At 44.2% G+C, this 27,382-nt stretch overlaps 1 protein-coding gene across 5 annotated transcripts in view; it reads right to left on the bottom strand.

Annotated features, from left to right (window-relative positions):
* TRIT1 (tRNA isopentenyltransferase 1) overlaps nucleotides 1–27,382 on the bottom strand; it is a 196,600-nt gene that overhangs the window by 123,477 nt on the left and 45,741 nt on the right. Inside the window, exons 1-2 of one of the 5 annotated variants that reach the window (XM_086955772.1) lie at nucleotides 5,947–6,673; nucleotides 4,824–4,951 (exon numbers count right to left, since the gene is read on the bottom strand). The exons of 3 other annotated variants lie outside the window; for them this stretch is intronic. The gene's annotated coding sequence lies outside the window, so the exon portion shown is untranslated. Of the gene's footprint in view, nucleotides 1–4,823; nucleotides 4,952–5,946; nucleotides 6,674–27,382 lie in introns of those variants that run through there. One more of the 5 variants, XM_086955771.1, reaches the window with a different exon arrangement.

A 27,382-nucleotide genomic window follows, 5' to 3' on the forward strand; every position in this document is an offset into this window, starting at 1 on the left:
AGATGTGCAGAGAGTGAGAGCTTCCAAAGTTCTAAGGCAGAGCCGCTCAGCCTGCACACAACACGCAGCAGAGAGGCTGCTGGCAGCACGCTGTACCTGCTGGATGCGCTGCTATCTGCCAGGCTCACGTACTGGTAGCCCAAGAGCGGCAACTTTATTACTCAAACCCCATGAAAGACTTTACTATATGAGTTTTGGCACCTGGTTTCGTCTCCAGATGAACATAGGTGGTGGCACCGTTTTGTGGAACAGTATAAGGTATACCCACAGCTAGCTCGTGGCTGGTGTCGATCACAGGCAGCTAAATGTCAAGGAGCCCGTTCATTATCGAGTATGAGGGTGCCTCGCAGCCCATCACTACATTTCAGTGTCAGTCTCGTGTTCTGCAAATATCAATTCCCTAGAGCAGAAGAAACATTAAAACAAGTTAACACAGTATGAGAAATGGTAAAACGATCATAATTCCGGGTACAAAGTGAGCACGTGTGACATTGAAAACCAGTGGTGTGCGCGCACCACAGAGTAGCGGGAATCGAAACCAGTGGTGCGCGCACACACCGCAGAGAAGTGGGAGGCAAGGGAGTGCGGCAGCGAAGCAAACGCGCGCTGCTGCGCGTTACAGACACCAATGGGACGTTGGCTGTTACATTCCTAAAGAAGATGGGACATGCACATGCCATTTACCAATGGGGTGCTGTCTTTTTTTTAAAAACCGCAACCAATAGCAGCTGACGAAAACAAAACCACGAGCATGTGGTCAGCTTTCAGAAGCCCCTACATGAGGTCTTGGGCTGCGAGAGCAGTGCTGCGCACAGCAACGCAAGGCGCGAGACCTAAAAAAGCAGAAAAAGAAATCCTGCACAACTGAACATGGAACAAAAGGAGCAGCCAACACGTCTGCCACACCAGCACACCTAGCAAACAAACACAGTGCTTTTTATTAGTGTGTGACTTTGCTGTTTGTTTGTTGCATTTAGCTTTTTACTGCTAAAAAGCAGCATGAACGGGGCGATGAGCAGGAAACAATTTAAAAACAAGTGAAAGCTCATTGGACAAGCCCGGGAGTGCGCGCTGTACGAAATGCAGCTGCCTGAGCAGATGGCACCCTGCGAACTCCCGAGACCCCTAGCCCATGGGAGGAGACATTTAGAGATAAGGCGTGACATACCCGAGCCTTTGGCCATTTGCGTGCTTTTTTTGTGAAAGCCTTAGGCAAATGGCCAATCAAATGCCGGCCGGAAAAGAAAACACGAGGAAAAGATGTGTTAGCTGGAAGTCCCTACTAGAAGCCTCGCCGAGCAGCACATGCGCTGGCTCAGGCGAGACCTAAAAATGACTGGAGGGGTAGGAAGTGAATTTATTGAAAAAGGAAGTCCCTCTGTCATTGTTAAAAACCAAGAAGGTGGTGGTGCTGCTGTGAGGGGTATAATGGCAGTCTGTAGCTAGGTATGTAGCATACTCCTAATGGATACGCTTTTAGGTCAACGTATTTCGTGCTAAATCGCGGTCTCTGAGGGAGAACCAAAAGCGCTTCTTCAGGACCAATAAAGATAATTTATAAAGAGTAAAAGAGATAATGGCCGAAAGTAATCTAGTGCCTCTGGGAAAGTGTAAGAGTAGTACTCTGAAATGACAAAAGTAAAGCAGCATGGAGAAGTAAGTTACAACAAGTATTTGCAGTGCAATCTGTCTCGCCTTTGGGACCTTATAAGTGTTTAGCCATGCATTATATTATCCCACATTACTGCAATGGATTTGTGTGGCAGTGATTATAAGTGTGGCAGTAAATTTGGCACTTGTTTTTATCAACTTCATTCTCTTAATCAACGCAGCACCTAACACTGCTTAGAAGGCAAAGAGTGCCACTCAAACAACACTCTTAAGTGGAGAAATCCTCAAACCACAACATTAAAACCTACACGAAAGCTACAGATCAATACCAAGTTCAAGCAGTGCACAAACATTAAAAGCAGCAACTTCTTATTCTCATATATCTAATTGCTCCAGATAAAGCATTATAGAGGCAAGTTCATTCATCACAATATTAAAATGCATTTCAACATTCTTTAAAACAGGCCGCCATTGCCTACAATAGGGAACAATCTTTCAACTCATAATATCTGTTCCACCCAAATGCAGAACTAAAGACACATAGGTGGCAAGACTATGCCCCCAACTGCACAACCCCACTACTGACAGAAATAATACATGTAGATTCATAAAGGCACATTAGACACACGAAAGTTCATCCTCATGCCCAGAGGACCAAATCCATAGAAGCAGCTAGGTTTGGAGTAACAACAAACACAAAGATACACTATAAGAGTGACACCAGTCAGATCAATAATGACATTGTCCCAAAAGCTCAGACTGATACGAGGGCACATCACAGGCACAAGTGAGTATACAAATGCTGAAAATATGATTTAATCTAACTAATAAAGTAATAGTCCAGACATCCACCCGGACATAGCTGCATAACAGTCATTCACTAAAAGCATTATTTGGGTGAGAAAATATTGCAATTGAGAGATCCACTTTTCTTTAGGGCCACAAAAACGCAATGCCTACCAATCATTGGTCCTGCTATGAAATAAACGTCCATACGCAGAGTATACATTTGTTGTGTCCCCTTGTGCCCTGTTTAGATCCCTTATGACCAAAATCATGACTAGCCAGTTGTATGTTAAGGCCAACACCCTTACTATAGACTTTTTCAAGCATAAAACATGACATTTAATATTTGCTTGGTTGAAAACATATCTGCATTATAACACTAGCAGCTTAAAAAGCAGTAGACTTTAAAGGGTGAAGTTGTGTTTCTCAATAAACAATACAATAAAAAAACGTTCATTGTTCGCAACCCACATATGGGGGTTATTGAAAACACATGGATAACAATTACCCAAAAATCGGAGGAAAGTTTTAAAATGCATACTGCCAAGCTTTACAATCAATTAGTTTTATCGAACTACTGTACTTCGATAAAACACTGATTTTACAAGTCCTGTAAAGTTAAAGGGAAGGAGATTGTTTTAGGAACGCTAAAACCAGAAATACCTGTTCTCTCACAAAATTCAACCACTCATTTGCCTCTGGCCTCTCAAAGGGTAGGAAAAATGCTGTAACAAACTACAAAACTCATAACTCGTCCTCGTGAATCCGCTGCAGGCCCTGCAGCTACACAGAACCACTGCAGGATATGGAATCTGTGTACTTTTAATTGTTGCCATTTAAATGACAATCAATAATACACCAGCTATGTTTTAATCATTGTTTCTGAACACCAGAAACACATTTTGACATCAAAGTGAAACATGAATTTATGTACACTGGCACTTAATGTTCGCAAGTCCATTTGCTCACAATCCAAGCAATGAAAAGGGACATCCTTCCTAATCTCCGACCTTATCTGATATCGAAAATTTGGAAAGAGGTTCTTAGGGCTTTGAATGAACATGGTTTCTACAACCTAGTACATGCAATACCCAGACTAAATCTCAACTACATGAAATGTCCTAAACGTCAGCCTTCTGAAGACACTGATCTGCTAACTGCAAAAGATTCACAGTATATTTGCCCAAACTGCTCAGGGTTGAGGTGTCTGGTCAAATTTCACATTGTTCTCAAGCAGGTCACCAGAATGCAGTCATCCAAACAACATAAACTGTCCTTTACAATATAAAATTAACCTGCGCTCTGACACTTTTTGTTCAGAAAATCCACCTTTGGAAGCACATCTTGCAGACACCTAACTAAAGGCATCAGTTCATGGCTCTGCAAGCCGACCAAATCAACAGCTTTCGAAAACAGCCTTAAATGTGCTCAGGACAAACAACAGATGTTCTTTGGTGTTTAAAGTCCAATTTAAACAATCTGCAGCTGCAAAAACGCAAAAGAGATCTACATTTAGGGAGATCGAACTTTTTAATTAACCACAAAGGTTGCAAAAATAAGCTATAAAATGTGGTTTCACGATTCGGTGTAAAATGAACACAAAATGTACAAGGGAGAGACATTTTATGTTACAGTACTAAATGGCAATGCATGAAAAAAACAGGTATGGACCTTCTGCTCACTGCTTATACGAGATCCCTGCTTCATGCGCTAATTTTGAATGTCTGTGCATTATGAAAATACGAACTGCTAAAAAGGGGCTTGATGAAAATGAATTCTCAAACGTACCAAGATTCGAAAGTTTATGTGAGTAAAACTACGGCTTAGATGGAAGTTTATAGACCATTCACTTGAGAGAGAGAGATACAACTGGGGCTATAGGACACACAGGGAGTCACAGGGTACCAGGAAGCATTTCTAAAAGTGAAAATGCAATACGGGCCGTTGACAGGATTTGGGGGGCATGGATGGAGCATTGTGGGGGTGAACTGTGGTGAAGGCAATGTGGTTATATGCAAGTTATGGTCGTCAGGAATGTGGACTGTGAAATATTTGTGAATTTTAGGTACTCTGTGCTACAGCAATGTTCATTCTCGGTGTTGCCGATGTTATATTATTCAATAGAAATTAACCTTCTTTTAAGTACTAAACTAAAAGTCCAGTGTGAGGTACCACAGGAAGGAATTGTATTTAGACGGTTGTGATTAATTTTATCATGCCACAAGTGGTCTCCTGCCACAAGGTGAATACAAAATATTTTGTAAAAAAAAAATACTCCCACCGCAAAAATGACTGGACCTCGTTCCCCAACTTCAAAGTCGATATTTCTGGCCGTTACGACACATCGCCTCCCCTCATTTTAAACCCTGACAATGTAGTGATATCGGTAAATATAGGGAGATGGTTTAGTAAGAGTAGTTTCTTACCTGATAGCAAAGCCGTGATCCATTTGTTCTGCCAGCTTGTCAGTTTGAGCAGGTCCTTGCTGCCATGAAGAGGCTGGAATGCGCTCTGCGAGCTCCAGCTTTTCTCACCTGCTTCACGCCCTTTCGCCCTGATTAGCGAAAGCAGTGAAGTGCGGGAGCCGTTAAGGAGATTTAAGGTACAGCCAGTAAAAGTCAGCAGTTGTGCTAAATTAAACAAGCATTTTTCGCACCTTGCTGTTCGAAACATGAAGGGTGGTGTCGGAGTTTACTGCGTTTCATGTTTTGAACATTACAAGTGAAAGGCCGCTGGCTTGGGAACACTGGACACCCGTTTACCACCAGAAGGGAGGTGAAAACCATGATGGAGAAGGTGAAAAATGGGTGTGCACGCGCATATGGGAGTACCGTGTGTGTGTGTGTGTGTGGGGGCCGGGAAAGTTCCCCACGAATGCATCAAAAGCGTCAGACGAAGTATGCAGATACAAGGCCCAAAAATAAACAAGCATTGGCAGTTAAAGTAACGTGGCCGCACGAAATGCACTGTGTGGTGGGGGAGTGGCATGCGCTGGTCTGTAGAGCAAGCAAGAGAAGGCAGATGGCGGTTGTGCAAGCGCGCGTAACAGCAAGCTTTAGGCCACAAGCAAAAGCTTGTGGTTGCATTTCTAAAGCCCCCACTCACTAAATGTCTCACCAGACTAGCGCATGCGTTGGCTCAGGCGAGACCTAAAATACTTAAAGCATATATATTAATTATTAATACATCGCAAAATGACTTCGATCTTCCATTGGTGGGCCAGGGGCTCGTGGCAATCTTTTTAGAGTCAGCATACAAATTGTGCAGCTATGAGTGAGCTATATGGGAAAAAGGGTTTTTATAAGACAAGACCAACAAACATACATGAAGGTATACATTTCTTTTTGCCATGGCGAAGATGTGGAAATGCCTAGTCAGAGACACAAGCACATAGAACCCAGTATCCCTTATCAGGACCGCCATGGTCGGTAGGTATAGTACCAGTGCAAATAACAAATAAAATGCTAGACCCCACCATTGATGACAAACCTCAGATCACTGGTATATGGTAATCGTTGATTAGTTAATATCTCGAAGTGGAGCGCTCACCTCTTAAATGCGGGGAAAATTCTCCATGAGAATTGGTCTGTGGGTCCCTCGAGACCTGTAGTAAGTTAAAAAATAGAAATGAGGTAGTGATGGCGTTAATGAAGAAAAGTAGGAAGCTACCGTTTGTCAGGCTATACTGGTTGCCAATGCGTCTCAGAGCAAGTGTTATACTCACTGTGCCTCGTAGATGAAGGTGCACTTACACCTACCCCAACCACACGACATCTCCACGGTATTGGAAAGATGCCAGTATTCTGGTTTTGAAGTGCCGAACACTCGACGTGGCGGAGTGCCATTCCTGGGTCACGTGGGCGGCTGCCGAGCAAGGAGCATGCTGGGTAGTCACATGTCAACGTGGGGGCCATTTTGGAATGGGGAAATGAGTATACGACTAGTGGTGCCTGGGTACTCTTTGTAAGCGATACAGCTTCATATAGGTAGTATCACGTGATGTTATAAAGCAAGAGCTTGTCTGGCACTATAGTGTTGCTGGGACAGCTCAATTACTGGTCACTAAGAAACTGACGAGTGTCTGTAGTTACCAAAGTCAGTGTGGCAGACATCCTGGTGAGTGGAGTTGTATCTAGGAACTGGAGGAGAGGTATTCCAGTGTCTAACAGTAGAAATAAATCATTCATACAGAATAATGGCAGAGTTGATCTGGTGATGCCCTACATCGAGGCATAGGACCAAGGCATGAGGATAGATGTTAAGGTGCTTTTTATTATGATGGAAGTTAACTTATCCCCAGTCCCCACCATATCAGTGTTTGTTGGTGCATGTTGCTTTTGATGCACACATGGTGAGGGTAACTGTGATGCTCAGTTGTTAATCAAGTGTCAGAGTCTTCTGGTATCCACCCTTCACATCGGCAGCTGCCCATGTGACCTGGAAACGCCACTCCTCCACGTTGAGCGTTTGGCACTTCAAAAACAGAACACCAGCGTCTTTCCAATACTGGCGGAGACGGCGGGAGGTCGGGTAGGTGTAACAGGGCCTTCATATACGAGGCACAGTGAGTACAACCCTTGCTCTGAGACGCTTTGGCAACCAGTATAGCGTGACAAATGGCAACGTCCTACTCTTCATAATGAACGCCATTGCGGCCTGATTTCTATTTTTTTACCTCGAGGGACCCACAGACCGATTCTCATGGGGAATTGTTCCCGCATTTAAGGGGTGAGCACTCCGCTTTGAGATAATTACTAATCGAAGATCACCATACACACAATGATCTAAGGTTTGCAATCAATGGTGGGGTCTAGCATGTTATTTATATGTTATTTGCACTGGTACTATACCTACCGACCATGGCGGTCCTGATAAGCGATACTGGGTTCTATGTTTTTGTTACTCTGACTAGGCATTTCGACATCATCGCCATGGCAAAAAGAAATGTACCGCATCCTGTATGTTTGTTCGTCTTGTCTTATAAAAATCATTTTCCTATATAGCTCCCTCATAGCTGCACAATGTATATGCTAACTATACAAAGAAGATTACCACGAGCACTTGGCCCAACAATGGAAGATCCAGGTCATTCAACGACGTATTAGTATATACACATTGAATTTTTTTGTAACTTACTTCTCCATGCTGCTTTACTTTTGTCGTTCCAGAGTACTACTCCTACATTTCCCCTGTGGCACTAGATCACTATAGGCAATTATCTCAATTACTCTTTATAAATTATATTTCTTGGTCCTGAAGAAGCGCTTTTGGATCTCCTCCAGAGACTGCGATTTAGCACGAAACATGTCGACCTAAAAGCGTATCTATTAGGGGTATAATAAGAAGAAGAAGAATAATAAAACAGAATTTTGTAAAGCGCGTACGGTTACCTCAACCGGAAGTGTCGCGGCGCTAAGCGTACAGTACGAGAGATGGAAGTGGTGAGGGGAAGTCCATGGCTCTGATCTAATGGGTAAAAAGCCAGGTTTTCAGGCCCTTTCTGAAACCAGCCTCTGAGGGGGCTAACTGTATGACAGGCGGCAGAGTGTTCCACAGCTTTGCCGTATTGGCCGAGAAAGTCCTGCCACCCAAACGTGCCCTTCTTACTCGCGGAACGAGTAGCTGGAGTAGAGAGCTGGAGCGTAGGAGTCTCGCCTGTGTATATCTGGGGAGTCGAGCTTCTAGATACTTGGGGCAGCTCCCATGTAAGGCTCTAAAAGCCAAAGTCAGAGCCTTAAATTTTATCCTGCTTGCTACTGGCAGCCAGTGAAGTGCGCGCAAATGCGGAGAGACATGCTGCTTGAACGGGATAAACTTTATCAGCCTCGCAGCCGCATTTTGAACGGTTTGCAACCGTTGGATCAAGTATTTGGGCAAGCCCAGGTACAAGCCGTTGGCATAATCCAGCCTTGAGGTGACCATAGCATGGATTACCGTTTTCCGGCAGCCTTCAGGTAGAAGCAGGAGAATTTTTCGCAAATTCCTCAGTTTGCTTAAGCAGCCTCCTACGACCTGTTGGATGTGGGGCGAGAAAGGTAAACTATCATCCCACTTCACCCCCAGATTTTTTGCCTTTGTGCTAGGGAGGGGCGCCTGACCCATCTCAGCTGGTCACCACAGCTCTGAAGAGGGGTAAGGGTATGCTACATACCTAGCTACAGAGGGCCATTCTACACCTCATACCAGCACCACCTTCCTGGTTTTTAACAATGACAGAGGGACTTTATTTTTAATAAATTCACTTACTACCAGTCATTTTTTAACTTCACATTAGGACTTCATCGCCTCTCAACCCCACGCACCCACCCAGCTTTATCAAAAGATATCCGACAAAGTGACCCTTCGGGGTACCCATAGGGCATTGCAGCTCCGGCCCGACGAGGAGCAACAGCCCAATGATGAAGCATGACATCCTTCGGGTGCGTGAGGGCATCAAGATCAGGACATACTGTCCCCCACAAACAGAGTAGTAGGACAACCAGAGTTTCTTTTCCTTTACTTTCGCTCTCTTCTGATTGGAACAGTGACTCTCGTTGGTTGTAAGGTTCTTCTTGGTAGCACGAGTTACTGGACCTTTTTTAGCTCCCTGTGTCTCCACTCCCACCATTAATTTTGCATTAAAAAGAATGACCATAAAAAAAGATGAGCAAAAAAGGAAATTGGAGATAAGGTTATAGACGTGTTTGAGAAAGGAAGAACAGTACAAGAGAAGGAGAACAAGTTTAAATAATACAGGGAAAATAAGGGAAGGGTGATGAATTCAGAGACAACAGCATGACTGAGACAAAGGTTAAAAGCGAAGGAGTGGATGGGGAAACCATAAAGAAGAAGCAAAATGAAACATCGAAGCCAAAGCAGAGTTACAAATGGAAGAGAAGGAAGCAGGGATGAAAAGGTGCCAGGAAACAGCAAAAAAAGTATATATACACACACACACACACACATATATATACATAAAAATACATACATATATATATATATATATATATATATATATATATATATATATACACACACACACACACACATACACACAGGCAGAATCAAAACAAACAGTACAGACAGACAAAAAGTTAAATGCGTCCGTGTTTAGGGTAATTGAAAACTCATTCTCACTGTTATAGAGAAGGCGGCATACTACAACGGTGAGCATTCACCTAATTTACCGGTGGGCACTAATGTGATATTACACTGCACACATTGCTAATGTACGAGGAGGGCTGCTTTCTAAGGTACTGGTCTGCTGTAATAATATCTTTTCATGATAGATACATTACCCTGGCCACATTTTTACTTTTTTTGTAGAGACACAAACCATTTTTTAGAGAGTAAAATATCATATCAAAGAGCGCATATTAACATGTTTATGTTACATAACTGTTAGATTTCAAGAGCTTTGTTTTTGTAAACATTAGCTCGCTCTTATTTCAATATCTATCTATAACATCACTTTAACCTTATATTTTCAGTGAATTTCAGTTTGTTTTTACGTAAGTTAGGATCTTATCATACCCAACTATAACATCACGCTTACTTTTTTTTCCAGTGAATTTCAGTTTTTTATATATTATATTCAAAGTTGAGCATATACCCAATCTCATTGGGCAACACGCACCAAACGCTCGGGCAGTGGACAACCATTGTTGTGCAAGGAATTTGGCTGTGCGCAAAGGAGGCTGGCCCCAGGACCTGAGCCCAACCACTGCACCCAAACCTGACACAGTTTAACTGCAGGCCCTTGCCAGGGCAGCCCAACCCCGCTGCACACTGCCTTTGGCCTGCTTAATGGCGGGTAGCTGCAGGTTCTGGTCTAGAACCAGACTCTTGTAAAATAATTTAATGGTTTTTGGATACTATGAAAATGGTACCGCCATTGCAGTACCATAGAGGGTGCTGCACTGGGTATAGCGGTGCTGGTACCACGGCACAGGTGACCCGTACTAAATATATTTTTTTCAACTGACTTAAGAAGAGTCCATTTGGGGCACACCTCTGCACATGGCCTGGGGATCTGGGTAGGCCCTCTTATGTGGCTTCTCAAATATCGTTTCAGGACTCCGGAGGGGTGGAGGTTAGGGGGTTGGGAGACCAAGTTCCTGAGCCCTGTAACGGTGGTCACTAGAATTTCTTTAGTGTTACAGCCAGCCAATCAGGTCATTTCTTGCCAGCACTGCAGTACCAAAATGACCAACAGGAGAAATAGATCTCTCGGCCTATCAGGATAGCCTATTTTTTTATTGCGGATATCCACAGCAGCAACCGCCCAGATATAGCTAACTTTTTTTAAAGTATTAACCCCTTCCTGTCCAACCCAAGCTCTTATTTAAAGGCTAATTTCTCAGAAGTATTTATATGGATTTACAGCAACTCACAAAATCCACATTTGTTTAGTAAAGTGATAACTTTTGTCAAATTTGATGTAATTTCTTTGAGGCATTTTCCTGTAATCAAGAGCAAAGCTTTCTATAAGAATTAACATGGGAAATCACATTCTTTAGGGCCCCCTTCACCTTTTTCTTAGCCCCCACTTGACAGATCAGCGTGAAACTTTCCATGAATGAGGCAAGGTGGGTGAACTTTTTTCTTTGGAAGGATTTGGGCAGGTTCTTCTAACAGCATCAAAGTTATTAAAGAATCAAAAAAAGTGTAGTTTAGAAACTCTGATCTAACTATAACTACATAGTGAAACCTAAGGAAAGGCTTTAAATTCAAAAGCTCCTATTCTAAAAAAAAGAGTGCCTCACTTTTTTCTTGAACACAACATGTTGGAGCTTTAGTTGCTCACTGTAACTCTGTGGAGACATTGCAGTTGGTTTCTAGGGAGTTAACTAACAGGCTGCTGCTGGGGTTGGAAGTACATGTTTCACTCTGCATGTCATTGTGTTTTACAGACATGGATGAGGACAAGATTGGAGAACTCAGAAAATGTGTCCTCATTTTAGCTTTCTAGGGTACTAACCATAATTTCTATGACAAAAAAAACTCATTATGTTCCTTTATTGCAAACTCCAATCTGTAGGAAATGCATTCAGTTTTACAATTTTGATTCCATTAATGTGGCGTTCGGGTGTGTCATACATACACGATGTTAGCACTCTGGTCCCTAATTAGAATTCTGTGATGAAGCTGCAGTTGAACACAAGGGAGTTAAATGATAGACTGCTGCTGGTGTTAAAAGTACGTTTCAGTCTGCATATCGGAATGTTTAACTGCCATGGATGAGGAAGATATTTGAGAACTTGTAGAAAATATGTCCTCATTTTGGCTTTCCAAAGTACTACCCATAATTACTATGGTAAAATTAACCCCCTGCTTTTGTGCATTTGTAAAGTAAGTGCTAATCGTTTTACAGCTTGGATTCCACCAAGATGGATTTAGGTGCGACCCAGTTTTGTCCAAAATACTAAATATTAACTCTACGTTTTTCATTTGAACACTGCAGTGAAGCTACTTTAGAACACTGGGAAATCAACTGACATGATGCTGCTGCTATAGGAAGTACACATTTTACTCACAATATCAGGCTTTAGTCTCACTGGTTGAAGAAGACGGTGAGAACTTCTAGAAAGTGTGCTCTTGTTTTGGCTTCTGGAGTACCTTCCATAACCTCTACAAGAAACTCATGAAAGAAACCAGTCTTCTTCCAAACATAGTTTTTCAAATCCAGACAGAGGTTCAGCATATTTTCACAGTGTAAAATCACCTTGGACTTCACCAGAATACCTAAAATGAATATCACACCACCAACAAATGATTTGAACTGTGACTAAAATCTTATCGTCCTATATATGTGCTCCTTTTTGTGACCCTTAAAATCTGGCATTCAAAACGATGCATTTCAAGTAGCACCATGTCCCCGGGTTCTGTAAGGGCTGCCACAATTTGTGGTCCATGTTGCAGCTTGCCGTTCAGGATTTACTATTTGCATTTAAACTAACCAATCAGAGCATAGCTGTATATCAACAGTCCAAATATTTAACTTTTTTATTCCTTTGGGCCCATCCCATGCCCCTCGGTCAATGCTAATTTCTCAAAAACACCCAAACAAATTCACACCAAATGACAACAAGCATTTGCAAAACAATAGGTCTCACATTTTAGAAACGTTGACCTATTGGTATTGTAAAAGACAATGCCTTTCATTATTGCAGGTTTTTAAAAACACATTATTAAAAGGCATATGCATTTACAATGCCAATAGTTCAAAATCTCGCAATTGCGAGACCTGTTGCATTGCAACTGCTTGTTACTAATTTGAAATGGCGCCTTCAATGACTGACCCTGATCGGTATGCATGTCTGGTGTCCACGAAGAAAGATGAAGCAGCAGGCAAACAACAAGAAACATCAGAGGACCAGTCGACAAAAAAAAAAAGAAAAGAGCGTGCCAAACACACGAACAAAAAAGCCAAAAGTAAGGTACAGGGGCAGTCACCACCAAAGTTGAAACCCACCCAAAGGCGGGATAACTAGCAGCCTTTAACAAATTAAAATTAAGCGATTTTCACAGTCAAAGAAAAGAACAAATGGCAAGTGGTGGGGATGGCCTATGCACCCAGAGTAGCTACACCATGCCTCGCAGAGCAGCGCATCATGCTGCTAGGTTCAACCTAGAAAGCACACTTTCTATGTAAAGTTCTATTTTTTGCCACATTTTGTGTGATTCCAATAAGCCATTTTTCCTGTACTAAAGAGCAAAGTTTCCTATGGGAATTAACATGGGACCTCCCCATGACTCCTCTTTTTCTTGCCACTGCTAGGCTGATCAACGCAAAACTTTCCATGAAAGACAAGAAGAGGGTGAACTTTTCAAACATCCCCAACGTCATTACCAAAACAAAAACACGCTTTCTATGGAAGCTCTGACCAAACTAACACACAGTGGCAATCACCACTGTGAGATGTATATGTATGTATAATTCTAATATTTATATATACACATGAGTCGCTGTGTGACTGTATCTGTGTGTGAGTGGATGTATGAGTCACTATACAGGTGTGTGAGTAGGTGTCAGAGTAGCTGTTTGGGTGACAGTGGCTGTGTGAGTGGCAGTATGGGTGGGTGAATCAGTGTATCAGTGACTATGAGTTTGAGTTTGAGTTTAAAATATTTCTTAAGCGCACGTACACCTAGCGGTTTCATGGCGCTGTAAAGTACTGAACCCCTGAGGAACAGGAAAACAAGAGCACAGAAAAGGGGGTTTAAGGGGAGAAGGCTTGTGTAAAAAGAAAGGTTTTCAGTGCCTTGCTGAAGAGTTTGTACAGGGGGCAGGATCTTAGATGAGCCGGCAGGGAGTTCCAGAAAGCAGGGGCAAGTGTGGAATATTTGGAGCCTCCCCACTTTTTCCGTTTGAAACGAGGGACTACGAGCAATTGTTGGGTGGAAGAGCGCAGCTACCTGGGAGGAACATAAGATTGAATTTCGGAAATGATAAAGGCAGGACTGAGCCGGACCGGGCGTTGAAGATGATGCAGTCTAGTTTAAACTGGGCTCGTTCACGAATGGGGAGCCAGTGTAAGGTCTTAAGGAGGGGAGTGACGTGGTGTGATTTAGGCGAGTTGAAAACCAGGCGGGCCGCCTGGTTCTGGACCAGCTGGAGGCGTCGCACGCTGTACGCAGGCATACCACAATAAAGGGCATTGCCGTAATCCAGGCGGGAGATCACCATTGCCAGAACTATAAGTTTGAGGGCAGGGAAAGAGAAAAACCGAGAGACTTTGCGAATAGTGCGAAGGGAAAGAAAAGACGAGGACACCACAGAGCTGACTTGGGAGTGAAGTGAGAGTTGGTGATCCAGTTTGAACCCGAGAGTTTTTACAGAGAGGGATGGAGTTGGAGGGGGGCCCAACGAGGGGGGCCAAAAAGAAAAAGACCAGGGACTGGAGCAACCACCTGTCAGCACCAACTCAGTTTTGTCGGGGTTGAGCTTCAGGTGGTTGTGATTCATCCAGTCCCGGATGAAAATCATGACAGACTGAAAATTAGATGTGGACTCTGGGGAGGAGGATAAGGAAAAAATAAGCTGGAGGTCATCCGCGTAGTTGTAGACTGAGACCTCCAGCTGTTGCAGGGCAAAAATGAGAGGAGCAATATACAAATTAAATAACAACGGGGAAAGCGATGAACCCTGGGGGACCCCACAGTTAACCGGCTGGAAGTCCGCTGAAAAATCACCCAAGCACACTGCTTGGGTGCGGTCACTCAGAAAGGAGGACAGCCAGACCAAGGCCGATCCTCCGATTCCCGCCGCTCTGACACGGGAAAGTAAGATGGAATGATCGACCGTGTCAAAAGCGGCGGAGAGATCGAGAAGGACCAGGGCCTGGGGATGGTTAGTGTCCATACCCTCTCTGAGGTTGTCAAGGACCGATAATACTACGGACTTCGTGGAGTGTGAAGGGTGGAACCCAGCCTGCCGGGGGGCTAATACCCTATTCTCCTCCACGAAGGTGCTGAGCGTTCTGGTTACATGGCACTCCAGAACCTTCGCCAAAAAGGGCAGGAGTGAGATGGGGCGATAGTTGACGAGTACTGAGGGGTCCGCTCCGGGTTTTTTTTTAAGATGGGTAGGATGACCGCCGATTTGAGAGGTGGGATGACGATGCCCTTTAATAGCGAGCTATTAAGAAGGGTGAGGGGGGGCGAAACACAAGCAGAGTAGATCTGTTTCAGAATATATGCAGGGCAAGGGTCAAGAGGGGAACCGGACTTGACCAGCGGTAGAAGATAAAGGAAGGATTCTTCTGTAGGGAGGGGGATGGAGTCGAGGCATGCTGTGTTGGGGGGACATTGGGGGTTGACAAAGGAAGGGGAAGGAGGGGGGATATTTGCTTTAATGGTGGAAATTTTATCAAGGAAAAAAGAATTGAGGGAATCACAAAGATGCTGGGAGGGGGAGGGTTTGAGGGAGGCCCTATCGGAGTATGCAAGGTCGTGCACAATGGTGAAAATTTCTCTGGACTGATTTTCGGCGGCTAGAATTTGAGGAAAAGTAGGCGTTCTTGGTCACCAAGATAGATTTTTTGTACTGGGCCAAGAGAGTGATGCACTGGTTTCTGAGAATTGGACAGTAACCCCGCCTCCAGGAGCATTCCGCCCGGCGGACGTTGAGTTTTTGAACTTTAAGTTCCTGGTTGAATCAGCGATTTGCGTCGTTGGTGCGTCTGGATGATACACGCATTAAGGGGGCGACTAAGTCGCAGCCTGAATAAAGCCATGAATTGATGGAATCAGCTTGTTCAAGAGATGGCAGCCCGTGAAGATCCGGGCTGGTGGCGGAAAGTGTGGCAGACAGGGAGGTCACATCCATGTGGATCCAGGAGCGCACCCAGATGTTTTTAGGGAGGGAGGACTTACGGGCTGAACTGAGGGATAAAGAAAAGGAGATGAGAAAATGATCAGACCAGGTGCAAGGGGAGATAGTCAAAGACAATACCGGGCAGTTGAAGGACCAAATCTGATCTAGAATGTGGCCCTGACTGTGGGTTGGGGAGTGCACGGCTGCGGCAAAATTAAGAAAACGGAGAGACTCCGAGAATTCTTTCGATGTTGAACATTCGGCCGGATCTGAAGGCCAAAAGGTGAAGTCTCCTAATACCAAAATGGCTGAGTTATTTACTACTAGGGTGGCCACCAAGTCTTGGAAGCTCGGCAGGAAGAGTTGAGGAGAGGAGGGAGGTCGGTACATCAGCACACAAGTGAGCGGAGTACTGAAAGAAAGTGTACGGGCAACTAAAAAATCTGATGAGCCAATAGGGTGAGTGAATGGGTAACTAGTTGTGTGGGTGTGTGAGTGGCTGTATGGGTGATTAGGTGTGTGAGTGGCAGTATAGGTCAACTGGGTGTGTCAGTAGCTGTATGGGTGAGTGTGTGGCTGTGGAAGTAGCTGTATGATCATGCTTGGTCAGTGAGTGGGTGTGTGAGTCACTCTATGGATATGTGAGTGGTTGTGCAAGTACACGTACAGGTCTGTGTAAGGGTACGTGAGCAAATATGTGAGTGGATGTATGAGAGGTTGTATAGGGGTGTGAGTGGTTCTGTGGATGAGGACATCAGTAATGTCACGGACCATGTCATGAGTGATGTAATATGTGAAGTCATAAGCAGTGCATTGCAGCATGTAAGTTCTAGTTGGCTCAGGTAACTGTTGAATTTCACTGGCTTTGTATGAGTGAAATATGAGCCCATCAATAACGTTCCTGTAACTTTCGTTTTTTTTCAGTGAATTCCTAAGGTTTTTCCCTTATTTTTCCCCAACTATTACATTCATGTAACCTTTGTTTTTTTTCAGTGCATTTTTAAGGTTTTAAAAATTCAATTTCCTAACTGTAACGCCTCTGTAACCTTTGCTTTTTTAAGTGAATTTGTAAGGCTTTTTAGATGTTATGTCCTAACTGTAACCACTAACCTTTGCAAAAAGTGAGAGAGTTTGTGCACGAGTGTCTCAGTGGGTGTGTGAGTAGGTTTGTAAGTGGGTATATGAGTGTTTAGGTGGGTCTCTGAGTGGGTGTGTGAGTCTCTGATAGGGATGGGCGGTAAACTCAGCTACACCGGTGGAATGTGTAGAGTTTTGCCACTCCACGCTCTGCTTGGAACACACAGTTCAGCAAAAACTCTGCCAACACCAGAGTTTACTGGTGCGCTCACCCCTAGACTTCATCCCCCAACCAGTAGTGCGCCAGGAGGTCCCTTTGCAGAGTGGTTGAGAAAGAGGCAGGCCTCCAACGAGGTCTGAGCAATTCTACTGTGGGTAACTTACTTCTGGCAATAATAGGAGTTCTTGGCCCAAACAACCCTCAGCAGCCAAGGGGGATTCATCCCCCAACCATTTTCCCTCTTTATGGAAGATAGCCTCGATACTACACCTTCTAAAACAAGCACTGGTGTTGCCAATAGGTTTCGCATTTGGAAAGTTGGAGCTATTGGTTTTGTAAATTACATTTTATATTTATATATTGTTATTGTCATTGTCAATAACAATATATAAATATAAAATGTAATTTACAAAACCAGTAGCTCCAACTTTCCAAATACGAAACCTATTGGCAACGCCAGTGCTTGTTTTGCTATTGATGGGGCAAATGAGCTTGAAGGGGATGTGAAGAGCAGGAAGATTGGTATGAGAACAAAGGACCTTAGAAAGGGTAGATGGAATTTGGGAAGTTAAATAGAATAGAATGTTAAATTGATTGAATTTAATGGGAAAGGTTTTGGGGAAGATTAAGGGTTGCTTTATTAGGTGTGATTTATGTATAGAGAGGTTGTGTTAGCCTCTAAGTCACTGGCCAGGATTTTTTGTATTATGCACACCTATCTCATTAAAGCAGGCTTTTACACATTACTGGTATGCTTTTCTTGCTTTTGCCTTTCCTGAGTAGTGGTTGCCTGTGTGCCTGTCCTCTTCATTGTAATCGAGAGCCAACAAATGTTTTTTACAATTTGTGCGATGGGTGCAAAAGGGTTCAGATTGTTCCTTAGCCGACTCCTCAGATACAGGAAGTGGCGCAGTGTTTTTTCTCCTTACAAAAGGCACCAAAATCCAAATTAGGTCATCAGCTGTGGACCGACATTGGGAAGATAAAACTACCCGTATCGGCTCTCTTTTGCTACAATTTACCTTTACAGTTAAGTGGGACGAATACCCCCACATATTCGAATGCCACCCCCACTAGGCATTTTCTGGTTGGGATTTTGATAAAAACGTGTTCTGACAAATTAAAAGAATGTGTAGCTGGACACATTATCCACATTCTTTTTCAATATAAAACCAGTAGTTCCCCTACCAAGACACATCAAGTATGGGGTTTTGAGTGTTAATAAGCGAGAGCATAACTCGGAGTAATGCAATTATCGGTAAGTAATAGAAGCACAGAGCCAGTCTTTCATAGGCCTGTCTCATTGGCTCCATTGATATGATAGCGTTTGAAGGTCAGGTTCATGTTTTTGAAGACACTGGGAGATTAAATGATTGCTCAGTACTACAGTGTGTTGATTTATGCTGGAACTGGAACCTGGTCCTCGACCCGCCTCCCCTCACTGCCAAGGTATGCAGCGTTTCTCGCACTTCCAAGGTATACAGCTCTGGCCATGTGTCCACATCTCCTCCCCTAGATCGGTGAGCTTATGGCAGAGTCTGTTCAGACAAAGCAAGAGTAAGAGGGGTGACAGAAGAGGAGAGGGAAATGAAGACAGATAGAGAGAGAAAAGGCATAGAGACCCAGATGGATACAAGACAATAGACCCGTTTCACGCGGGAGACTCCCGATTTGTAAAGCAAAACGTGTGCTTTATTATAACTGTCTCCCTCGTGAAGTCTCTGCTTCTATAGAAGTCAATTGGGAAAATATATTTACCTTATTTTTACCTCAAAATCTCCCACTTTATCATTCTAAAATGTTGGCCTGTATTATGCAGATGTAAAGGGAGTGGGGAGGCTGAGGGGGAGGTGAAGTAAGAGAAAGACAGAAGGAGGGATAGAGAGCGAGAGAGAGAGCATGAGAGAAAGAAACTAGAGATTGACTAAGAATGTTTGGAGATCTGATGCCTCTGAAAATGAATGAGCTCGAAATCACTTTTAGATGCCGTCAAGAGAAAGGATGCGTTTTGATACCGCGCGAGAACGTTGCTTGCAGCAGAGTGCGTGTGCGAGCTCCATGGACCTTCGAGGCGCACACCCAGGCGCCATGAAGCCCTTCTCTCCGCCTCGTTACAGTGAAAGGGGTTGTCCCATTGTTCACACTCGACAATTCATTGCGATCGGTGCTTTACAAAATAGACCCGTTTCGAATGTTTGGAGATCAGATGCCTCTGAAAATGAAGGAGCTCGAAATCACTTTTAGATGCTGTCAAGAGAAAGGATGCGTTTTGATACCATGCGAGAACGTTGCTTGCAGCAGAGTGTGTGTGCGAGCTCCATGGACCTTCGAGGCGCACACCCAGGCGCCATGAAGCCCTTCTCTCCGCCTCGTTACAGTGAAAGGGGTTGTCCCATTGTTCACACTCGACAATTCATTGTGATCAGTGCTTTACAAAATAGACCCGTTTCGAATGTTTGGAGATCTGATGCCTCTGAAAATGATGGAGCTCGAAACCACTTTTAGATGGCCGGAGATGAGCACCGCGGATAACAGCAGATGCGTAACCGGCCTTTATCCTGGAGAGCAAGCTTCTAGCTTTCAGCATCTGCCGCCTGTTTATGAGACACACACACGTCCTCCTTCGAGACTGTACAAACCAGTGCCACGGACAAATATAGCAGGTCCCACGCAAGCCTAGTGTGCACGTTTAATTATTTTATTTCCTTGGGTGCATAATAAGATGTCAAAATTGTGCCCACTCATATTGTAAAACATGTTACCCGGTTAGAAAAGCAAGACGAATGGAGAAAAGAGTGGGAGAGTAATGCTGAAGCTTTGGCCGGAGGGAAGCCGGATGGGGGCGGGAGAGCCTGGTGGGGGGCGGGAATGCGTGCGAGGGGAGAAGTGTGGCAGGCAGATGCGGAGGGAAGCCAGATGGGGGCGGGAGAGCCTGCTGGCGATCGGTGCTTTACAAAATAGACCCGTTTCGAATGTTTGGAGATCTGATGCCTCTGAAAATGAAGGAGCTCGAAATCACTTTTAGATGGCCGGAGATGAGCACCGCGGATAACAGCAGATGCGTAACCGGCCTTTATCCTGGAGAGAAAGCTTCTAGCTTTCAGCATCTGCCGCCTGTTTATGCGACACACACACGTCCTCCTTCGAGACTGTACAAACCACAGACAAATATAGCAAGTCCCACGCAAGCCTAGTGTGCACATTTAATTATTTTATTTCCTTGGGTGCATAATAAGATGTCAAAATTGTGCCCACTCATATTGTAAAACATGTTACCCGGTTAGAAAAACAAGACGAATGGAGAAAAGAGTGGGAGAGTAATGCTGAAGCTTTGGCCGGAGGGAAGCCGGATGGGGGCGGGAGAGCCTGGTGGGGGGCGGGAATGCGGGCGAGGGGAGAAGTGTGGCAGGCAGATGCGGGGAGGGAAGCCGGATGGGGGCGGGAGAGCCTGGTGGGGGTAGGCGGATTAGGGAGATGCTCGTGCTTGTGTGGTCACGTGACCCGCTTTTGTGGTCACGTGACCTCACATGCACTTTGAAGAAACCGCAGTGGTTTCACTAGTCGATCAAGCCCTTGAATTTTCGCCTATTCCATTCGCAAGCGAATGGTAATAGGCGAAACCTAAAAAGGTAATCTTGATGCTCTGGATCCAGGGAATTATAGACCCATCTCACGTCTCCCAGTGCCAGCTAAACTGGACGAAAAGGTTATGAATAACCAGCTGACTACATATCTACAAGAGCATGACCTGCTGGATGAGGCTCAATTTGGATTCAGATCAGAGCACAGCACCGAAACGGCACTGGTTAAGGCCACAGACGAAATTAGAACAGTCATAGACACACACAGGGGGTGCTGCTGCTCTGGTGTTGCTTGACTTGTCGGCTGCCCTCGATACGAGATCATAAAACCTTGTTAAAAACCTTGACTTCTCTGGGCATCTCCGGAAAGGCATTGACATGGTCATCTTCCTTTCTTGAGGAACTGATACAATCGGTGGCCTGGGGGAATCTGACCACTTCGTGCTTCACGCTTGCCTGTGGAGTTCCACAGGGTTCCTCTTTAAGTCCCACTTGTTTTAATGCTTATGTCTTGGAACTTGTATACAAAAAGGTTTTGGGTCCAACAAAACAGGCCAGCCTGGACCTCAACAATTGCAAAACAGAACAAAGTAGCCAGTCTGGATATTTTGATTTCAAATTAGGGCTCACACAGCCCATAAGTACTGCGTGACCAAACCATTTACTTAGCAAGACATTTATTTTGGTTCTTAAACAAGTTTCAAAGCTCATAAAAGCATGGCATCAAAAAGAAAACCACTGTCAAAAGCAATCAGGTCACAAGCAAAAACAAACAATTGTGTGCAAAATAAATACATTATATGCAGAAATGAATACTAAATACTCAAACAATCACATGACACCAAAGTGCAATTTAGAATACAGTACATACAACCTAAATCAATTACAGTGAAATAACATATACAGCATAAAGGGAAAAAGACCAGTCCTTTAACTGAAATACCAGCGGACAGGCGGAATCAAGGGTGGAAAACAATTGCCGGCCTGTCACACGGAACCTGTGACTAAATGTTCGATCTGGTTGCACGCAAGGGCCCACACCAGTGGGATAAATTGATCCCTAGCTGCACCCTTCTTTGTTGTCACAGGCTGGGAGTCAACGCGTTTCGAACCAGAAAAAATTATAGGTTCTCCTCAGGACGGGGACTGGGTACAATCTTTACTGTGGAAGAATTAAAAAGAAGGTGTCAGAATAGTAGTGTCACAATTTAGGGAAACCTCTCTGTATTTCCATAAGTACCAAAAAGGGGCAAATTACCTGCACCACGGGCAACAGGAATTGCGAGAGTGGAGGTAGACTGTGAAGCAGGACAGTTTAATCTGAAAAAAGATGAAGGGAGTTGCACTCAAAACGATAAGATTTAAAAATTGAGACACACTCACCAGGCTTGTGTGTTTTCATATTTTGTATATCGTTGAAATACCTGATTGAATTAGTGAAGGTGTCAACTAACACGGGGCGCTCGCCAAGCGGTGCGCTGTAGAGGAGTCACAAAATTCACATTCGTTGAAAACGCTGGGAAAGAAAAATAATAATAATAATATCCCACATGAGGCAGCGAACACCAACAAGATGGCCACAGACTGAGGCAGTTTATGTGTGGCGCTTCTCCTACCTGCACGCCGTAAGTAAAGAGAACCGGCTGTATACAGTCGAGGTTTGAAATTCTTTTCCACGTGAGGCGGGGATTTATTCTGCCACACGGCGCCACTGCAGGAAGCAGAAAAAAGGCATATGTAAAGTTGCCAAATTCCGCGGGGATTTTAATCTACTAGAGGCGGCTCGAGGTCAAAGGATAAACTTACATAAGCGATATGGATTGAATCCAAGCAGTGGCTGAAGGCGTTCGGCTCGTCCTTAGCGCGGGTTCGTTTGAGGGAGACTGATAAACCGCTGAGTGAAAACACAGAAACCGAGAGAGGACACCGGGAGGTTTCAGAGAATGCTGGTACTTGGAGTCCCTACCGGCCGTCTCACTCGCAATTTTTGAACAGTGAGAGGTCATTATTCATTAGAGTCTACGGGCATATCTTAAGTGTGTGGCTCATAGTTGCTACGGTCTCACATTTCATTTGCAAGAATAAGATCTTCACTTCTTCGAGCATGATATGTCAAAAAAACCACAAAAAAAATCAAATAAATCAAACATTGTGTTGTGTATGATAGCACGTATTTGAAGATATCTCGCATTTCATCTACATAAATAGAAATAGAATCTTCAGCTGAACAGTCATCATAAGTATATCGACATCACATTTCATTAGCGAAAATCGGGTTCTCAAATGAATTATAAATCATAGAAACATCTCACATTTCATTTGCAAGAATCAGATCCTCATTTCTACGGGCATGATGTATCACAAAAAAATCAAACATTGTGTTTTGTATGATAGCACGTATTTGAAGATATCTCGCATTTCATTTACATTAATAGAAATGGAATCACATTTCATTAGCGAAAATCGGATTCTCAAATGAATTATAATCATAGATACATCCACCGTTGCAGATAATATATATATATACAAACATACCTTATGTTTCACCACGCATTACAATATCTAAGACATCATCAATGTTGTACACACCAGGGAGACCAGGCATCGCCACTGATAGAAAGAGTGCAACTCATCAGAACCTGCAGTCAAGGGCATGTTAAGGGATTGAAAGAAAGTGGTTTGTTACAAAGCGGTTACAGTTCTTAACAACGATCCAAGCAGCACGGCTAGAGCCATATGCAGAAAGACCCAAGAGTTATAGATTACCGAGTTCAGACATTTCATTGAGGCCGGAATTTGAAGTATCAAATTTCAATATGAGGTATGCCTCTTTTTGAGAGAGGCGTGCATCCGGGTCCCCACTGCCACCTCTAATGACAGCAAGCACAGTCCATTTTATGTCATTAGCTGAATGTTTGTGTTGTATGAAGTGAGAAACTAGAGGAGCTGTTAGAATCTTATTATTTATTCTGGATCGGTGTTGGATGAATCGTTGGCGAACCTCCTGAGTTGTCTTCCCGATGTACACCTTTTTGCAGGGGCATTGGATGGCGTACACTGTGTTTTTGGTTTTGCAATTAGTGTGTTCATCGTGTTTCCAGAATTTTTTGCCATCTGTGAAGAGGGAGCCCTCCATCGTAAGATCACAAACTGTGCATGTCCCACATTTACGGTGCCCCTTAATGGGATTAGACCCGAAGATGGTACTTTGAGTGTCTTTTCGCAGGGGGCCGTGTCGAGGTGATCATCTGGCCGATGCTCCGGTTCTTCTTAAGAGCAAACAACGGTACTCCCACATCTGGAAGCACTTCCTCCACCAAATGCCAACACTTCCTTATGGTTTTTTGGAGTTGGTTGGTATGGGGGCCAAACGTGGATACACACACCATCCTTTGGGTTGCAGGTCTGGATCTCTTCTCTAAGAGGTGCTCCCTAGGCGTCCATATTGCCCTTTTCATTGAGTGCTTCAATAGCTTATGGGGATAGCCTCTTTCCTGTAGTTTGTTCGTAAGTGCTTGTCCATGGAGATCAAACTGCTCTGTAGATGAACAATTTCGTCTCACACGGAGAAATTGTCCGTATGGGAGGTTATCCCTCAGACTCCTAGGATGGTAGCTCCTGTAGTGAAGTGCGTTGTTCTTATCGGTTTTATTTTGATACAGAGAGCACATGAGTCCGTTTGTCTTGACCGACACCTCCACATCAAGAAAGGGTAATGATTTAGAATCATAGCTAAGACTGAATTTGATGTCAGGGCATCTGTTGTTTAACCAGATGTGAAATTCTTCAAGTAGCGCAGAGGACCCGTTCCAGATACACCAGACATCGTCTATATATCTGAGCCACTGCTCAATATGATCTTTGTAGGGATTGTTGGTATACACATATCTCTCCTCGTATTGACCCATGTAAAGGATTGCCATTTCAGGCGCAAAGGGACAGCCCATCGCTGAGCCTTTGATTTGCAGGAACATTTCTTCCTCAAATGTAAAAATGTTTTTTTTTAGAGCCAGTGTAGCAAATGAGACGATGAGATCAGTGGGAACCCTATGAGGGCGGGGTCTGGTCTCCAGATATAGTTCAATGACGTCAAGGCCATCTTGCTGCGGAATCTGCGTATACAAGGAAGATACGTCCATGGTAACAAGCAATTGAGAATTGGAGTCAAACTGGAAACCTTCGACCCTATTGATGAAATCCATGGTGTCTCTCAGATACGATGGAACTTGCACCACAAGAGGTTTGAGAAATATATCAACAAACTGAGAAATAGGTTCAAAGACAGAGTCACACCCCGACACGATAGGACGTCCCGGGGGTGTTTTAGAATCTTTATGCACTTTCGGAAGAAAGTAAAGATGGGGAGTGCGTGGATATTTCTTCACCAGGTATTCGGACTCCTTTGGACCGAGTATCCCTGCTTCTCTGGCCCCATTCACGAGTTTGGAAACCTCATCCAGTATCTGGGCTGTAGGGTCTTGTGTGATCCGGTGATAACAGTCTTGATTATAGACATGGCTTCTTCCTTCAGTTCTATACAAATCCTTGGACCAAAGGACCACAGCTCCTCCTTTGTCTGCAGGCCTTATGATGCCCTCCTGCTGATTCTTCAACTCACATATAGCCTCTCTTTGTTTCTTGGTGATGTTCCTAGGTACAAATGGGTGTCTCTTCACAAGTAGGTTCAATGATGACATGACGGAACGTTCAAATGCAATGATGTTCTTCGAGATGTTATGGTTGGGAGGACAGAATGTCGATTTGTTTTGAAGTCCGGAGGCTTCTGTAGAGACCTGGTCCGGAGACTCTCTGAAGAACCATCTCAATCTTATTTTTCTAAAAAATTCCATGACCTCCAATTTTACTTTGGTGAAATCCATAGCTGTTCCAGGAACGAAAGAAAGGCCTAGTTCCAAAACTTCTTTTTCAGCTTGAGATAGAATCTTTTCGGAGATGTTGATGATGGAGGATGATTCTACGACTTGTAATGCTGTTTGCGTGTCGTCATTTCCCACTGTGGCTTGAATCGTCTTGGAACTGGCATCCCTTATTATATTGTATCCTTTGGGATGACATTAATATCATAAGGAGATGATACCCAAATTGTGGTAACCATTACCAAAAATACATCGCCGCCAGAAAACAGGTTTAGAGACTGCATGACAGCAGTTAGCTCCTGGATGAGCGTGCACTGTCTCAAATTAAAACTCCTTGAAAACTGAGATGATTCTATTTGGTAAATTTTCCCCTTCATGGTCCCAGATTTGGTGGCCAAATGATTTGTGATCAGCACCTATCCCGGTTCCCAAAGTGAAAAACCTGGGTGTGATTACAGATCAGAGACTTGACTTTGAAGCTCAAGTTAAATCAGTGTCATCCTCCAGCTTCTCCATGCTAAAAGCCATTAAGAAAATCCTACCCCTGATTCCTACAGAAAGCAGGATAACGGTATTCACATCCCTAGTCCTTTCCAGACTAGATTACTGTAACAGGCTATATCTCGGCATTGGACGAGAGACCCGACATGATCAAATCCAAATTACATGACTGTCTCTCGGAAATGGCCCAGTGGATGCATTCACACTGCCTGAAGCTGAACGCCGGAAAATCTGAGATCCTTCTGTTTGGCGGTGCCAAACGTGTATGGGATGACTCGTGGTGGCCACCCTCGCTGGGTATGGCCCCCATCCCTAAACTACATGCAAGGAATCTGGGCGTCATTATGGATGACGCCCTGTCCATGAAAGATCATGTGCGATCCCTCTGCGGTAAAGGCTTCGCCATCCTGAAGCTTCTTGCCAGACTATTTCCCTGGATACCCCTGGACTCTACACGTTGAGTTACTCAAGCCTTATTGGTCAGCCACCTGGATTATGGCAACGCGCTATTTGTAGGTATGAATAAGCAACTGTTCTCACGTCTACAGGTATTGCAGAATTCGGCGGCTAAACTCATCTGTAACAAAGGCAAGCTCGAATCGGCCTCGGAATGCCTGAAGAAACTGCACTGGCTGCCAATGCGCCAGAGGGCGGTCTTCAAACTGCTCAGTCCTGCCCATAGGGCCCTAAATAAGACTGGTCCCACTATTCTTCAAGGGAAGATTGAATTTTACGTCCCCACAAGGAACCTACGCTCACTCCAGTCTGCCCTGGCCAGGACTAAACGTATTTATAAAGTAAGGACAGGTGGCCGCTCATTCTCCCACCTAGCAGCAAAGAAGTGGAATGAGCTTCCCCCAGACCCAAGACACACCACTAACTACCTCCTGTTCCGGAAAAAACTAAAAACCTACCTCTTCCCCAATTCCTAAATGTTCCTCTAGTGTCAGTCCCTAGCAGCTTCTGCCTTGGTATAAGCGCCTTGATATCCCTTGGGATGAGTGTTGCGCTCTACAAATACCGCAAAATAAATAAATAAAATACCAATGAAACAACTTCAAAGGCTCCAAATGATCCAAAACGCGGCCGCTTGATTTCTCGTAGGGATCCCCAAATTCCAGTCTGTGGGCTCCCATCTTCAAAGGCTGCATTGGCTGCCAATAAACTGATCAAGTTTAAAACCCTGTGTATTACATACAAGGCACTTCACGGGACCGGCCCTCAGTATATAAGACGTTCATTGCACTGGTACTCCCCTAAGAGAGGTCTTAGATCACAAGGAGCAAAAGTGATTCTTTCACAGAGATTACTCAAATCACACTGGGGAGGTAGAAGATTTACAGTGGGAGCTACCACGCTTTGGAACTCCCTCCCGTTTAACATTTGAAATCTCCCCTCTCTGACTCTGTTCAGGAAAGCTGTTAAAACCTGG

Source organism: Lissotriton vulgaris, chromosome 2_1, assembly GCF_964263255.1.
Source record: "Lissotriton vulgaris chromosome 2_1, aLisVul1.2, whole genome shotgun sequence".
Lineage (NCBI taxonomy): Eukaryota > Metazoa > Chordata > Amphibia > Caudata > Salamandridae > Lissotriton > Lissotriton vulgaris.